A 16,679-nucleotide genomic window follows, 5' to 3' on the forward strand; every position below is an offset into this window, starting at 1 on the left:
CAGTTAGTAATTTGAAAGGCTAACAGTTCTTAAAAAAAAAACTTGAAACGCTAACTCGTAGTAACAAACTTGGTCATTATCTTTTCTCCAAAAAATAAACTTGGCCATTATCAATTCGCAAAAACCAAACGTGGTCATTATCAGTTTAATTGCATGAAACAGGAGAGTTCTGGAGGAGAGAAGCCGACGGCGTACATACGAAATACGCGCCTGATCGTTCCGCTAGATAAGAAATCAATCCAAACAGAACCCATCTTTCTCTCCGCATCACATTCCACATGCATCCTATATAAATGGATCGCCAGCCATAGCCATAGAATCATCATACTAGCTGCAAACCAGCGCTGCAGCGCAAAACCTGAGACCGATGGCACCATCCAAATCCCATCTCGCCTTGCTCCTCGCCGTAGTTCTGATCGCCGCCACGCCGCAGCCTTCAGCGGCCGTCAGGGAGGCCCCTGCCCCCTCCACCAGCAACGATTTAGTAGCAAAACCATCGGCATGGTGCATTCCCTGCTTTTCGTTTCTACCACAGTTATTCTGTATACCGCCGATATTCTGTCCACCTACGCCAAGTGCGCTGCCGCCGCCGCCGCCACCAGCGAAGCCGGAGCCGAAAGAGTGTCTACCATCGCTGATGGGGCTGATGCCATGCAAGGATTACTTCACCAACAAAACCGCGCCGGAGCCTCCAAACCAAGGCAAGTGCTGTGACGGCCTGAGGTCACTCTTCGTAAACGCTCCCATATGCATATGCCGCATATCGGACGACGGCGACCTCGACAAGCTCATGTCGGCACCCGTGCATGGAGAAAACATCCTTCGTGTGGCGGTTATCTGTGGCACAGCTCTGAGTGATTATGGATCTTGCGAGGGTAAGTTCTTGCTCTCCGTACTATAAACTGTTTTCTGCATTATCTCGTCTTGCATTATGAACAATGTGGATCTTGTTTGTGGATCGGAGAGCAGGCCACGTGCCACCGCTGAGGGCCGCACCCGCCCCTGAAGCTGCTTCTTAACTGGGCAAACCAGGTAACTAGTTTGTATGGTGTATGGAGATTGATTCATTCATGGCTGCATGAATTACTACGTACTATTTCTGTATTGTACTTTAACTTTTGATTTTATCTTTGTTTTGCAGAGGCATGGTCGTAGTAGAATTGCAGAGGCAAGGTCAAGATCCGTCGGTACCATTATTAGAAGATGAGATATAGTGCGAGTTTTCAGTTCGATTAAAGAGAATATGTAGCTTTATTTGTGTCCATCTCTGAGTCGTCTCGGAGAAAATTTATTTATTGGTTATTTGTGAGTGTCCACTATGGAATCATCAAATGTGCGCCTAGTTGCCGAAATGTTTTATCCCTTGGACGTAATGACGTATGACTTTGCCTAACCAACGAACACTACTTTTTCCCCTAAGAAAAACGAACCTACTTTTTTTTCAATCTAGCAATGATCGTCTGCAAAAAGAATATGGCAAATTTTAACATGGTTCCTCTTAATCCCCCTCCCCATCCTCTTTTTATATGTGAGGTAAGAAGGTAAAATTATTCAGACCACTAATTAATGAGATCAACATCTCAAATCTATTATATTCTCTGGCTCTCATGTAAATAGAGGGGGTAAGAGGGAGCATACTAAAATTGCTCAGGAATTATTATTGCCGCAAATTGTACAACCTTAATCCATTGCTTAATGCCCCAATGTAAGAGCACACCATGCGGAGGTCATCGGGGACCTGATCTCCGCCTCTCACACATGATCGGTTGCCGGCTCCGGCCAGCACTGGAACCCCTTTCAGGGTTCAAAATGACAGTCATTCGGCCGGTGAATGTCGGGCCCACGGCACTGGGATGGCTGCCTCCCAGTACCTCTGGTCATGTACAGTACTCACCGTGACGCTGCCCCGAGGAGGAGTAGGCCTCGTGATCGTGCTTCCTGGGCTACCCGGGATCCACTTCCACGGCATTTGCGCCAGCAGTAGGCAGGCGGTGGCCTAGGGTTTGACTGTCAGGTTGCAGAGGCCAAAGGAAGGGAGAAGAGTGGGCGCAAATGCGCCCCCCACCCCTCCCCCGACATGTGATATTTAAAAAGGACCAGGCAGGGGCAGTTGGGCGGCTGGCACATGGACCCGGGGCGGACACGTTGCGTCCATCTATTGTTTGTGCGAACGCGAACCCGATTCAAATTTAGAATGAATTTGGGTCCCACGGACAGAAATTCAAAATGGTTCGCCGCGTTGAGGTTTGTGCCCACGCGGACTCAAACAGACGTGAGTAGACGAAACACGTCCCGCGTTCGAGTTGTCCTAAGGCCTTTGTGGCGCCTCGTGGTTCAGCACCGACGTGAAGAAAAAACCGGACACGCCTGATGAACCCGGGGCGGACACGTTGCGTCCATCTATTGTTTGTGCGTACGCGAACCCGATTCAAATTTAGAATGAATTTAGGTCCCACGGACAGAAATTCAAAATGGTTCGCCGCGTTGAGGTTTGTGCCCACGCGGACTCAAACAGACGTGAGTAGACGAAACACGTCCCGCGTTCGAGTTGTCCTAAGGCCTTTGTGGCGCCTCGTGGTTCAGCACCGACGTGAAGAAAAAACCGGACACGCCTGATGAACCCGGGACGGACACGTTGCGTCCATCTATTGTTTGTGCGTACGCGAACCCGATTCAAATTTAGAATGAATTTAGGTCCCACGGACAGAAATTCAAAATGGTTCGCCGCGTTGAGGTTTGTGCCCACGCGGACTCAAGCAGACGTGAGCAGACGAAACACGTCCCGCGTTCGAGTTGTCCCAAGGCCTTTATGGCGCCTCGTGGTTCAGCACCGACGTGAAGAAAAAACCGGACACGCCTGATGAATCATACGGTTGATAAAGCTACCAGATAGATCGATGGAGTGGCTAGCGACCCGGCTGATCCTGCGCGAGGATCAACCGCTGGCCAACTCGTAGGATTTGGTGCACGGCGTACACCTAGCTTTTGCAAGGCTAACTCAGCTAAGAAAAACACTTGCAAGGCTAACTCGTACTTAGTAACAAAATCACTCCGTGAAAATGGAGAAAGTTTTGGAGGAGAGGAGGACGAACTACGCGCCTGATTCCGCTGGATAAGAAATCAACCCAAACAGAACCCATCTTTCTCTCCGCATCTCAACGCATCCCATTCCACACGCATCCTATATAAATGGATCACCAGCCATAGAATCCTACAACGCAAACCGGCGCCGCAACGCAAAACGTGAGTTCAATGGCACCATCCAAATCCCATCTCGTCTTGCTCCTCGCCGTCGTCCTGATCGCCGCCACGCCCCAGCCTTCGGCGGCCGTCAGGGACAAGGCCCCTGCCCCCTCCACCAGCAACGATTTAGTAGCAAAACCATCGGCATGGTGCATTCCCTGCTTTTCGTTTCTGCCACAGTTATTCTGTATACCGCCGGTATTCTGTCCACCAACGCCTAGTGCGCCGCCGCCGCCGCCGCCACCAGCGAAGCCGGAGCCAAAAGAGTGTCTACCGTCGCTGATGGGGTTGATGCCATGCAAGGATTACCTCACCAACAGAACTGCGCCGGAGCCTCCAAAGCAAGGCAAGTGCTGCGATGGCCTCGGGGTGCAAGCGGGGCGGGATGCGGGTGTCCGCTACAGGGCTAAGCGGGACAGTGCAACAATTGCGGGCATTTGCAGTTGTCCGCCACACACCGCTACAATTAGCGCGGGACAGTGCGGCAGCCCGCGTCGGCCCGCATGCAACCCGCCATTAGCTAGTCAGTACACTAAGCATGTGCGTATGATACAGTATTATCACACGCCGTGGCAGTCCGAGGCTCGAGCGGTGAACACGCACGCACCTCGACAACAGCCTGCAAAGCCGAAGAGCGCACGGAATTGACAGCGATGGCCATGACGGGCTTGTGGTTCGCATCCCTGTATGTGAATGGGCGCATGGCGTGCAGCAGCTAGGCCAGGCCGAGACGCGCGCAGATGGCGCCATAGTTCAGAAACGAACAGGAAAACGAGCAGAACTGGGGCGGCACCTTGGAGAGAAACGGGAGGTCGTTGGCTAGTGCACGTCAACGGCGGGCCGAGCGCGGCGGGGTTACATGTGAGCTAGCTGCCGAGGGGCTCGCCGCCGGGGAGGACGGCGAATGGCGCGGCCGGGTGCGTGCCCATGCAGAGCTCCGCCTAGGGACGGGCCAAGTCGATTTCGGCGGCTGATAGGCGCGCAAGGAGAGATGCCCACTCGTAGTGCTGCACGCCGCAGCACAGTCGGCAGCAGCCTTGGCGGCGGAGGCGGGTCTACTGGCGGGGCGGGCTCTTTGCGCCGCAGGGACGCGTTGGCCAGCGCCAGCGAGGGAGCCCCCATGCTCTGCTCAGGGATGTTCTGTACTTGGAGACGGGTTATGCGGGATACGCGGGTAACCCGCTGGACAAAGCGGCGTGACCGCTTGAGTCCGCTACAGACGACGCGGTAAGTCCGGCGGCACTTTGCGGGTCTTTTTTGCGGGGCGGCGTGGCGGCCCAGCTGGATGTCCCGCACCGCTTGCAACCTGAGGTCACTCTTCAAGAACGCTCCCGTTTGCACATGCCGCATATCGGACGACGGCGACCTCGACAGGCTCATGTCGGCACGCCTAGATGGAGGAAAATTCCTTCATCTGTCGGTTATATGTGACACCAGTATAGCTCCAAGTGATTATCGATCTTGCCAAGGTAAGTTGTTGCTCTCGTACTATAAACTGTTTTGTGCATTATCTCGTCTTCAATTCTGAACATTGTGAATCTTTTTTATGGATCGGACAGCAGGACCCGTGCCACCGCTGAGGGCCGCACCCGCCCTTGAAGGTGCTTCATAACTGGGCAAATCAGGTAACTAGTTTGGGTTCCGCATAAATTGAACCATTTCCCTGTTTTGGAGATGGATTCATTCATGGCTGCATCAACTAGTCCGTATTTTCTGGATTTTTTTTAACTTTTGATTTTATCTTCGTTTTGCAGAGGCATGGTCGCAGTAGAATTACAGAAACAAGTTGGAAGCTAAAAGATGCTGTACGTCAAGATCCGTCAGTACCATTCTTAGAAGATATATAGTGCGAGTTTTCAGTTCGATTAGGCAGAATATGTAGGTTCGTTTGTGTCAATCTCTGAGTCGTCTTGGAGAAAATTTATTGGTTACGGTCGTCAACTATATATTTGGTTATTTGGTTGTTTATTGGAAATAAACTATTGGGTTATTTGTGAGTGTCCACCCTATGCATGGAATCATCAAATGTTCACCTAGTTATCGAACTGTTTTATTCCTTTGCCAGAATTGTACTGTAGAACCGTAAACCCTTGCTTAAGGGCATCTCCAACCCCGACCCATTTGTTTGAAAATCGGTCGAGACTGGTGTCCGGACATGGATATGGGAGTCATCCATCCAACCCTATACCGCAAATGTTTGCCTTAAAAATAATATGAAAAACCATGATTTATGATTTGTGTAGTAAAGAAATATAAATGCTTTTTGTTTGGTGGAAGGCTACTAATTATAGTGATTCCATGGCTTCCGTCAAATCTACTTACCAAGTAAAGCAAGCATTTGCCTACTAAACACAATACCATGACGTATAGTGGCTAATAACTACTCATTAAATTTGGCGGAAAGCTAGCCAAGTGAAACTACTCATAAGCATTTGGCTGAGAGCTAACTTCCAGGGGCCAACTAGTATGAGATCAGCACCTGAGGTGCGATCATGTGATCCATCATTCTGGACCATCGGATGAATATTCAATGCCACAGATCAAGGATGCTGGACATGATAGGACATCTTGCAATGTAGCCCCTGGACTTTTAGAGTTTAATGCAGTTGATATCACTTGGTTTTTGCTAGATCTGTACCTCTTTACCAAAAAAAAAAAGTGCACATGACAACGCAGAAACAGTGCATATACGCCACTACAATTTCTTTTGGTTTTCACAATTATTAATTTTGAGAACTATTTTGCTTTTCAAAACTGTGCAATGGGATCCCTATATTCGGTACGTTAATAGCGATCCTTACAGTACATGAAAACAAAATATATATGTTATAAAAGTCAAATGTCTATCTCCATTTTTGATATACTACATTATTGTTTGTTCAATAGTGCACAACACCAACGTCAAAAGTATTGTATCCCTCTGCCTGGGAATTTTTTTTTATTCATCAAGAACATGTTGTACAGGTTCTACTAAAGATGTACGTCCAAAAGAGAAGATCTCACTAACATAATACGCTAGAAAGAAATTTTTCGAGCACAGAAATTTATTGGACAGAGAAGAAAAGACTTCACAAGAAACCATGTACAGCAAGCAAAATAAGATTGCTTGCTTGCACAAATTAACAGCAACGAGCAAGCAGTGTAACAAAAATGAACACTCCAAAGCCCGTGGAACAAGTAAAGACACGAGTTTTACAACATAAAGAACGACGTCGTTGAAGCACTGCATCTTGCAAATGGAGCACGAGAGGACGGCGGTGGACCTCGCAGTGGCCGGGATCAGGAAGGAGTCCATACAATCAGATGTGATAACGGTGAGGTTTGCGACGCTGGAATCTAATGGCAGCAGTATTGTCTTCACTTCTTCCGATGGCAGAAGATTGAGTCGGTGCAGTTATCTACGCATGTCCCGATGTCCAGGCGATGATGCTTGGTCGGCGGCTGGCCGGCGCCGCAATCGAGGGACCAAAACTGAAGAGGAAGAGGATTGGGAGATATGGTGGCTGAGGAGGAGCTCGGCCAACAATATGGAGTATGAGATGGGGATTTGTGTAAAATGTCTCCACTAGTCTCGCTGCTCCAACCTGGACCATGGGATATCTATCTGATGGACCAGACCTGTGAATCACAGGATCGCACGTAAGATGTTGATCTCATACCAGTCGCCCCCTTCCCTAACTTCCATCAAATGAAGCTATACTTTCAGCTACTAAACGCCAAATGAAACTCTGCCTAATCAAGAATAATTAGCACCTTCCACCAAATGCACAAACGTCTTCCACACTACCTTTCGTCAAATGTAGCGCAATTAGCCTTCCGCCAAATGCACAAACGTCTTCCACACTACCTTTCATCAAATGTAGCGCAGTTAGCCTTCCGCCAAATGCTAGGCATTCTGAGCGGCAGCGTAGACAATACGTGGTGCTTTTTGATTGGTCAACCGGATGTCCGAACTTTCCCAAATCCCCATTTGTTTGTCTCCAGTTTGCAAGAAAATGAGCGTCCGTATGATTGGCGGACTGATGCTGAATTGCTTGGATGGCAAATTGTGTCTAGATGGCATGATCCAAACGCTTGCGAGAGGTTTGAGGATCTGCTTTGCAGATGCCCTGACACTGCAAAGTACCACACACCATGCATGCATCTCCAACTTATTGTCTTCTTTTTCTTTGAGGGAATCTCCAACTTCTCTGCTACTTGGATTCTCCCGAAATCTGAACTTACGTGTGTAGTATCCTCCTTGTATATATACCTGTAATGAACGCATCACTGGTCCGAAAATGTTGCCAAGTCTTCTACTGGAAAAATAAAATGTGGTGAGTGTCTCGCATGAACGCAGGCCGGCGAAACTCCTTCACGTGCCCGGCCGCGCTCACCGTATCAACGACCGCTCATGCGTGCCGGTCTACGCGCAAAGAAAGGACTAAGGCCAACTCCAGCGCACGATCCCAAACGGACGTCCGTTTTGCCCGGATTCTGTCCGTTTGGGTAGAGCAATGGGTCGTGTCCAGATTATTTTTCGGATGCGGTAATTGTATGCCCAACACGCGGACCCCGGCAGCATCCCGTTCGCGTACATTTTTCTTTAAAAACACATATCTTTTTTTCATTATTGATTTTTGGTATATGAAAATACATCACCAAATTTTGACTAGAAAAGTACGATCAAAGAAAACAAGAACCACAAGAATACATTTTAGAAGATATTCAACTTCCATAACTGCTTCGGTAAGTTGGATTAATGCCTTCTCGATGCATTCATTGTTGATCTGCGGAGGCTCGATCTTGCGTGGTTCTTTCTTTTTTGAGTGTAAAGAAGTAGACGTTGCTTCCTCGCATCTAGTCTCATGTCTAGCCTCTATTCTAGCAATAAGTGCGCTAGTCTCATCTCTAGTCTCTATGCTAGCTAAAAGTGCACGAACATTTACTAAATTGCGCTCTATCAATATATCGATGTACTCTTATTCCCAATACCAAAACTTGCATCCATTCTACACAATAAAATTTTAAGTTAGCACAATTAGTCAAATCCGAGAGCACAACCGAAGCTAAAATAGCACCTACCCCATCGGTTGAGCACTTAATGAACACCCATCCGGGATGTTCCGGCGTTGTAGACACGCGGTGCAAGACCTTCTTTGTGCAGTCGTCGCACGTAATGAGTGGCAACGGTGTGCCGACGAGCTTTTGGGCCAGCACCGATGTAACACCCCGAATGTAACTTGCCATATTTGTAACTCCGACTCTTGCCATTTTCGGCTATGTGCTATGTTATTCTCTCCGTGGTCGGGTTTTGTCTTTCGTTTTGCATTTTGTCATGTCATGCTTTTCATATCATGTCATCATGTGCATTGCATTTGCATACGTGTTCGTCTCTTGCATCCGAGCATTTTCCCCGTTGTCCGTTTTGCAATCCGGCGCTCCTATCTCCTCCGGTGCACCCCTCTTGTTTTCTTTCGTGTGCGGGTGTCAAACTTTCTCGGAATGGACCGAGGCTTGTCAAGTGGCCTTATTATACCACCCGGAGACTACCGATCAAGTTTCGTTCCATTTGAAGGTCGTTTGGTACTCCAACGGTTAACCGGGCATCCGCAAAGTCCATTTGAGTGTCCAGCAAAAACACCCTCAAAAACCAGCCCAAAACCCACCAAACTCTTTTCCATGCTCTAGGTCGTTCGATCACGATCGTGTGGGCGAAAACCGCACCTCATTTGGGCTCTCCTAGCTCCCTCTACCTATAAATATGTGGGCATCCCGAAAAACAAAATCGCAGTCTAAACCCTAGATTTTTTTCCCTCCGCGCCGCCGGACGCGTCCGCCGTCGGACGGACACGTCCGCCGCCGCAGCCGACCTCTTCCGCGCCGCCACGTCACCGCGCGCCGCCGAGGCCCGCCGGCCCTCCCGGCCCGCGCCGTCGCCTCCCTGCCCGCGCCGGACCCCGCCGCCTGCCTGCCCGCGCCGCCGCCGCGCCGGGGTGCGCCGCCGCCGGCCATCGCCGCCTCGGGCCGCGCCCCCTCCGCCGGAGCCCGAGCCCCGACCGGCCTCCCTCTCCTCCGCCGGCGCCGCCACCTCGCCTCCTCTCCTTCCTCTCCGCCGGCGAGCAGCGCCACCGGAGCTCCGGCCGGCCCGAGCACCACGATCCCGATCCAGATCTCGGTAGCCCCGTTGACTTTCTCGTGCCCATATATTTTCCAAGTCACTGATTTTCTCAGTAATATGCCTCCGTTCGTGATGTCATAACTCCTTGCATGTAGCTCTGATTCGCGCGTGTAATATATCAATTGTTCGCCTCATGATGCTCTACATTTTATTCAATTGCACCATATTCATTAGAGGTCATCTTGATGCCCAAATCTCTGTTGGAAGAGGGCTTGTTGCTGTTATCTGCTGGTTCTTATCAGAACTTGGAGATTTGTCATTTTTGTATCATTTAATCTGTGCATCTTATGAGCCCGAGCTCTACATGTGTTTTGAAGTATGCCATGCCATCTTTCCAGTGGTATAGTCCATGTATTTTTATGATCTCTGTGGTGACTAGCACAAGCATGCAAAAAATGCCCCGTAATGTTTCAGGGACTTAGTGATTTCTCTAAGTCTTTGTCTGCTGTTATTTTGTTGCCATGTAAACTTGATGCTACAGAGAGATCCATGCATATTTTGGAGATGTTCACTAAGGATGTTTTGTAGCTATTGTTGTAATTGATCCATTTATGCCCTTGTTTGCAATTATGGAGTGCCATAGCATGACTCAATCTTGCTCTACTTTTGCTATAAAATATTTCTGGCAGATTCTTAACATGATATGCAAGTTTGCCAAGCGTATTGTAGTTGCTCCATACATGCTATGCTTTTTGTTCTTGCCATGGATAGCTTCATAAACATGCCGTCTTGCTGTAGGTGTGCTTGATTTGTAGTGAATTGTTCTGTAGTGAGTGCATCAAGCTCACAAAGAGGCCTACATATTATTATTTCTGCCATGCTCTATTTTCTGCTAAGTCTGAAACCTGATAACGAAATTTGCTATGTTTACATGGTTTCCATCATATCTTCTGGTCCCTTTTGGCTTATAGTCAGTAAGGGAATTTTGTCATGTGCCTTTAGTAGAACACTGCCATACCTTGTTTTGCTATGTTAAGTTCCTGTAGCATGTTGTTTTCGTGCTCTGAACATTGCTACCTGATACTGTTTTCTGCCATGTCCAGTTTTTCACCAAGTCTGTGAACCTGTTATCTTTTGCACTTTTGCCATGCTTGTTTGAGCTTGATATGTTGTGAACTAGCCGTATCTCAGTGTTTATCTTTTGTCAAGCATCTCCTGTAGTTTACTGCCATGTCCTTTGTTGCTATGTTGGAGTGTTGTAGCACTGTTGCTTGTTGCACTTTAAGTGCTATCATGCTGTTAATCGCAGTTTCGTGTCATTCTTGTTTTGCTTGCCATTTGCAAACCGTGCATCCGTTTCCGGTGATCTTTATATCGATTTCGACCGAAATCATCTCATCTTTCCAGTGGCATGCTTGGTTTGCCAAGTTACTGCCTTGTTCATCATTTTTCCTTCCGGAGCACGCATATGCATCGCATATCGTATCCTGCATATCATACATGTTTTGCATCATGTTGCTTGTGCATTTCTCGTGATTGATTGTGGTTCCGTTGCTTGTGTTCTTGTCTTGGATAGAGCCGGGAGATGAGTTCGTGAACGAGGAACCTGTTGAGTACGCTTACGAGGATCAAGTTTTCGACAACTCTGAGAACCTTGCAGGCAAGATGACCACCCCTCGAAATCACTTCTATCTTTGCTTTGCTAGTTGTTCGCTCTATTGCCATGCTCCGCTACCTATCACTTGCTATATCATGTCTCCCATTTTGCCATGTCAGCCCCTAACCATCCTTTCCTAGCAAACCGTTGTTTGGCTATGTTACCGCTTTTGCTCAGCCCCTCTTATAGCGTTGCTAGTTGCAAGTGAAGTTGAAGTTTGTTCCATGTCGGAACATGGATATGTTGGGATATCACAATATCTCTTATTTAATTAATGCATCTATATATATTTGGTAAAGGGTGGAAGGCTCGGCCTTATGCCTGGTGTTTTGTTCCACTCTTGCCGCCCTAGTTACTGATATACCGGGATTATGTTCCTCGAGTTTGCGTTCCTTACGCGGTCGGGTGATTTATGGGACCCCCTTGACAGTTCGTCTTGAATAAAACTCCTCCAGCAAGGCCCAACTTTGGTTTTACCATTTGCCGCCTAAGTCTTTTCCCCCGGGTTTTCGCGAGCCCGAGGGTTATCTTTATTTAAACCCCCGGGCCAGTGTTCCTCTGAGTGCTGGTCCAAACTAGAGCCACTTGCAGCGCCACCTTGGGGAAACTCGAGGATTGGTTTTAGTTGTACGTAGTGTTCATCCGGTGTGCCCTGAGAACGAGATATGTGCAGCTCCTATCGGGATTTGTCGGCACATTCGGGCGGCTTTGCTGGTCTTGTTTTACCATTGTCGAAATGTCTTGTAAACCGGGATTCCGAGACTGATCGGACCTTTCCGGAAGAAGGTTTACCCTTCGTTGACCGTGAGAGCTTATGATGGGCTAAGTTGGGACACCCCTGCAGGGTATTATCTTTCGAAAGCCGTGCCCGCGGTTATGAGGCAGATGGGAATTTGTTAATGTCCGGTTGTAGATAACTTGTCACTTGACCCAGTTAAAATACATCAACTGCGTGTGTAGCCGTGATGGTCTCTTCTCGGCGGAGTCCGGGAAGTGAACACGGTCTGTGTTATGTATGACGTAAGTAGGAGTTCAGGATCACTTCTTGGTCATTGCTAGATGACGACCATTCCGCTGCTTCTCTTCTCGCTCTCTCTTGCGTATGTCAGCCACCATATATGCTTATTGCCGCTGCAGCTCCACCTCATTACACCATCCTTTCCTATAAGCTTAAATAGTCTTGATCTCGCGGGTGTGAGATTGCTGAGTCCCCGTGACTCACAGATTCTACCAAAACAGTTGCAGGTGCCGACGATGCCAGTGCAGATGATGGGGTCGATCTCAAGTGGGAGTTCGACGAGGAACGTGGTCGTTACTATGTGTCTTTTCCTGATGATCAGTAGTGGAGCCCAGTTGGGACGATCGGGGATCTAGCATTTGGGGTTGTCTTATTTTCATCTGGATTTTGACCGTAGTCGGTCTATATGTTTGTATTTGGATGATGTATGGATAATATTTATGTATTGTGTGAAGTGGCGATTGTAAGCCAACTCTTTATCCCATTCTTGTTCATTACATGGGACTGTGTGAAGATGACCCTTCTTGCGACAAAACCACTATGCGGTTATGCCTCTAAGTCGTGCCTCGACACGTGGGAGATATAGCCGCATCGTGGGCGTTACAACCGAGCCCAGCCGACCGCCATTCATGTATCTGCCGGCGGACCGTCGACAGTGTAGATCCGAGTGGCTAGAGGAGGAGTCGGTACCTGCATGTGGCCTTGCGGCCTTGCCGGGGCCCTCCGGCCCGGTGCTCGGCCAGTCCATGGCGCGGCGCAGCCTCCCACAGTCGGGCGAGCTCAAGCCCGACCGGATCCGCTCCAAATCCGGACGCCGGATGCGCAAATCAGGTGGCCGTGGTTGGGTAGCTTGGGGGCGTTGAGGGAAAGGGGGCTGGGCGAGCGCACGTCCAAGCGGCGGTGGTGGCGAGGGGCAAGAGTGGCGAAGAGTGGAGGGGGTGCGGCTGGAGGGGGAGGGGGCGGATAGAAAAAGGGATTCCTATGCCACCGACGAGCGAGCCAGGGGAGGACACGCGCACACGGCCCGCCCGTCCGCGCGCTGTCCGTTTCACCCCAAAAGCGGCCCAAACTTGGGCCGGGGTTGAGTCGAAGCGGACATAAAATGGACAAAAGTCCGTTTGCGTGCACGTGCTGGGCCGTCTGGTATGTTCGTTTTACCCAAACGGACGCACCCGAACAGAATGGGATTGCGTGCTGGAGTTGGCCTAAACGAGGGCTGAGGGTGGGTAGGTGACAAACCTGTTGGAGGCGTTGGCGGGAGCATGAGCCTTGTGCTTCCATAGCTCCTAAGAGCAACTCTAGCAGACCCCGCATTTTGCCGACCTGTAAACTGTGTTTGCAGGTCGCACGGGGGCGCTTATGCAGGCTGAAAATTGCGGCGGCAGAATAGAAACCGCAAACAAACCTGTAATTTTGAAAAAAAGTTGTTTCGCGCGAGAAATTTAAGCAGCAGCTCGGCGGAGCTCACTCGCATAGATGGTTCTTCTTCGCATAATAAGTTCGTACACTCCACATACATACATATTAAAGGCCAGAGATGCTAGACAGGGCCTACGCTACCGCACCACTACAACAAAATTGAGCTCACCGGAGCTCTTGCAGTAGCTGCCCACCGGCGGCGATCAGTCAGAGTCGGAGTCGACCTCGATGTAGAGCTTCGCCTGCTCCGCCTTCATCACGCGCAGGTCACCCTCTTTCGATGCGTGCGCCTGCGATGCTGTGACGCCCGTCTCGAGGAAGAGCCGCTCGTACTCGAGCTCGCGCCGGATGCGCTCTTCCATCTCCTCCTGCTCCCTCGCCGGCCGCTCGAGGACGACGCGCTCGAGGAGCTCCTCCTGCCCCGGGGGGAGGTAGTCCTCGGGCCCGATGACGCCTCGGCGCGACGGCGCATCGGGCACGGCCTCCTCCGGCTCCCTCTTCACCGGAACGAGCCGCGAGCTCGATGTGCCCGCGGATGAGCACCCCGCGGAACCGTGGCCGGATGAGCTCCCCGCGGACCAGTTGCCGGAGGAGGCGTGGCGGCGACGGGCTAGCTCGAGATCGAAGTCCTCGAGCTCGCGGCGGTTGAATGCCGGCGGCGGCCGGGCACCGTGGTTGAGCCACCGACGCGCCCCCCGCTTGCGCGCGCCGTCAGATCTGGCGCGGTGGCGGCGCTCCGCCTCATCCCCCGAGTCGTCCATGGCAGTCCAAGGCTCGCCGGCGGCGACAAATCGAGCGGCGTGGTGGGGAATTGGAGGGGAACGCGGCTGCGGTGGGATAGGGTTTCGACCCGCATCTGCCCCGCAAACCCGCAGTTATACTGGCTCGGGGGTTGCGTTTGTGGGCTGCGGCAAAAATATTTACAGGCCGGACACCGTTGCGGGCTCTGGTCTGGTCAAAAAAATGGGCCGAGCCCGTATAATCGCCGGAATTATGCGGGTTTAAGCCGGATGCGGGGTCTGCTGGAGTTGCTCTAACCGGCGTTGTAGGCGCCCGATCCAGGAACTGGCGCACGCAGCAGCTTGGTTTGGGTCGTCCCAGTTACACGAGCTCCGTGCTCGCCCATTCATAGAATTTGAAAACAGAGTTCATCGATTTGAAAAAAAAAATCATTGAATTTGAAAAAAGTTCATCGATGTTGGAAAAAGTTCACCAAAATTTGTACAAAAGTTCATCGGTTCTAGAAAAAACTTCATTGAATTTCAAAAAGTTCATCGAATTTTGAAAAAGTTCATCATTTTTTTTCAGTTACACACTTACACTAGGAAACCTGTCCGTGCGTTGCAACGGGGAAAAATATATATATCCATGCCCTTAGCTCATGGACCCATTCGCTGCAACACGATAAAAGAAAAAAAAACTTACTTCTGCAATTCCGTATATTATTTGTATATAGTTGTACACAATACGACAGATAGCACTACAAATATCAATTGGGTTCAATAAGGGGGTGTTGCATGAGATTTATTAAATTTGATTATACAACTAACTTGCCACGCTAACTCGGCTAAAAACACTTGCAAAAGGCTAACTCGTAGTACTAACAAAATTATTCCGTGAAACAGGAGAAGTTTTGGAGGAGAGGAGGACGACGTACATACGAAATACGCGCCTGATTCCGCTGCATAAGAAATCGATCCAAACAGAAACCATCTTTCTCTCCGCATCTCAACGCATCCCATTCCACATGCATCCTATATAAATGGAGCACCAGCCATAGAATCATCGTACTAGCTGCAAACCAGCGCTACAACGCAGACCGATGGCAGCATCCAAACCCCATCTCGCCTTGCTCCTCGCCGTAGTTCTGATCGCCGCCACGCCGCAGCCTTCGGCGGCCGTCAGGGCCAAGCCCCCTGCCCCCTCCACCAGCAACGATCCAGTAGCAAAACCATCGGCATGGTGCATTCCCTGCTTTTCGTTTCTACCGCAGTTATTCTGTATACCACCGATGTTCTGTCCACCAACGCCAAGTGCGCCGCCGCCGCCGCCACCACCATCGAAGCCGCAGCCGAAAGAGTGTCTACCATCTTTGAAGGGACTCATGCCATGCAAGGATTACCTCACGAACAGAACCGCGCCGGCGCCTCCAAAGCAAGGCAAGTGCTGCGACGGCCTGAGGTCGCTCTTCCAGAACGCCCCCATCTGCCTTTGCCGCATATCGGAGAACCGCGACCTCGACAAGCTCATGTCAGCACCCCTGGAGACAATCTGTAACGCGGGTCTGACTGATTATGAATCTTGCGAAGGTAAGTTATTGCTCTCGGTACTATACAATGTTTTGTGCCTTATCGTGCTCGTGTTTAATTATGCACGATTTGAACCATTTTGATGGATCGGATGGCAGGACCCGTGCCACCGCTGAGGGCCGCACCAGCCCCTGAAGCTGCTCCATAATTTGGCAATTCTGCAGGTAACTAGTGATATGTTCCGAATAAACTTCCTTTTTTGGAGATAGATTCATTCATGGCTGCGTGAACTAGTACGTATTTCTGTATTTGTACTTTAACTTGTCTATGTCTTCGTTTTGCAGAGTCATGATCGTAGTACCATAATAGAAACAAGTTGGAAGCTAAAGCTGCCGTACGTCAAGATCCGTTTAGTATTATTAGTAGAAGATATATAGCGCGAATTTTTAGTAGAAGATATATAATGTGTCCGACCTCTCTTCATACTTTGGACCATCAGAGTCGAGAACGACTCCTTTTCAAGAAGGGAAGGATGATGAGGACACCACAACCATTGACAAGTCTCCAACAATTATAGGTCCAATCACAAAAAGTCGAGCCAAACAAATAAGTGACCAGGTGAACGCTAATTTAAGTTTACCTTGTAACCGTGATGACACAACTATGCTTTCATCCCCATTGTTGTTGGTTGAACTTAGGTATAACATGGAAGCAATCCAACAACCTATGAGCTCTTGAAGCAACCGCTTTGGAGGAACAAGTTTGGAGAAAACAAGTTTCAAGTGAAGCTGATGCTGTCAGTTTTTTTCTCTAATATTTCGTTGTGCCACACCCATGAAGTGAAGAGATGGGGCCATAGGGGTACATCAACAGAAACTACATCAAATTATCTTTCCAATGCAAAAAAACCTCACATCATTTGGAGTTGTGAGTCAAAAGTTCTAGTCATTCTCGTGAAAGGTGTCCAGGCTCTCAACGCTTCGCGAATTTCCG

General features: G+C 49.6%; 1 long non-coding RNA gene across 1 annotated transcript; it reads left to right on the plus strand.

The window, feature by feature from the left end:
- Positions 1-4,538: 4,538 nt before the first annotated feature.
- On the plus strand, positions 4,539-5,233 carry LOC120974490 (uncharacterized). Its single transcript, XR_006671038.2, has 3 exons — positions 4,539-4,712; positions 4,803-4,868; positions 4,998-5,233. It is a non-coding gene; the product is annotated as an uncharacterized lncRNA (long non-coding RNA).
- Positions 5,234-16,679: the final 11,446 nt, after the last annotated feature.

The sequence above is a fragment of the Aegilops tauschii genome, chromosome 2, assembly GCF_002575655.3.
Source record: "Aegilops tauschii subsp. strangulata cultivar AL8/78 chromosome 2, Aet v6.0, whole genome shotgun sequence".
Classification (NCBI taxonomy): Eukaryota; Viridiplantae; Streptophyta; class Magnoliopsida; order Poales; family Poaceae; genus Aegilops; species Aegilops tauschii.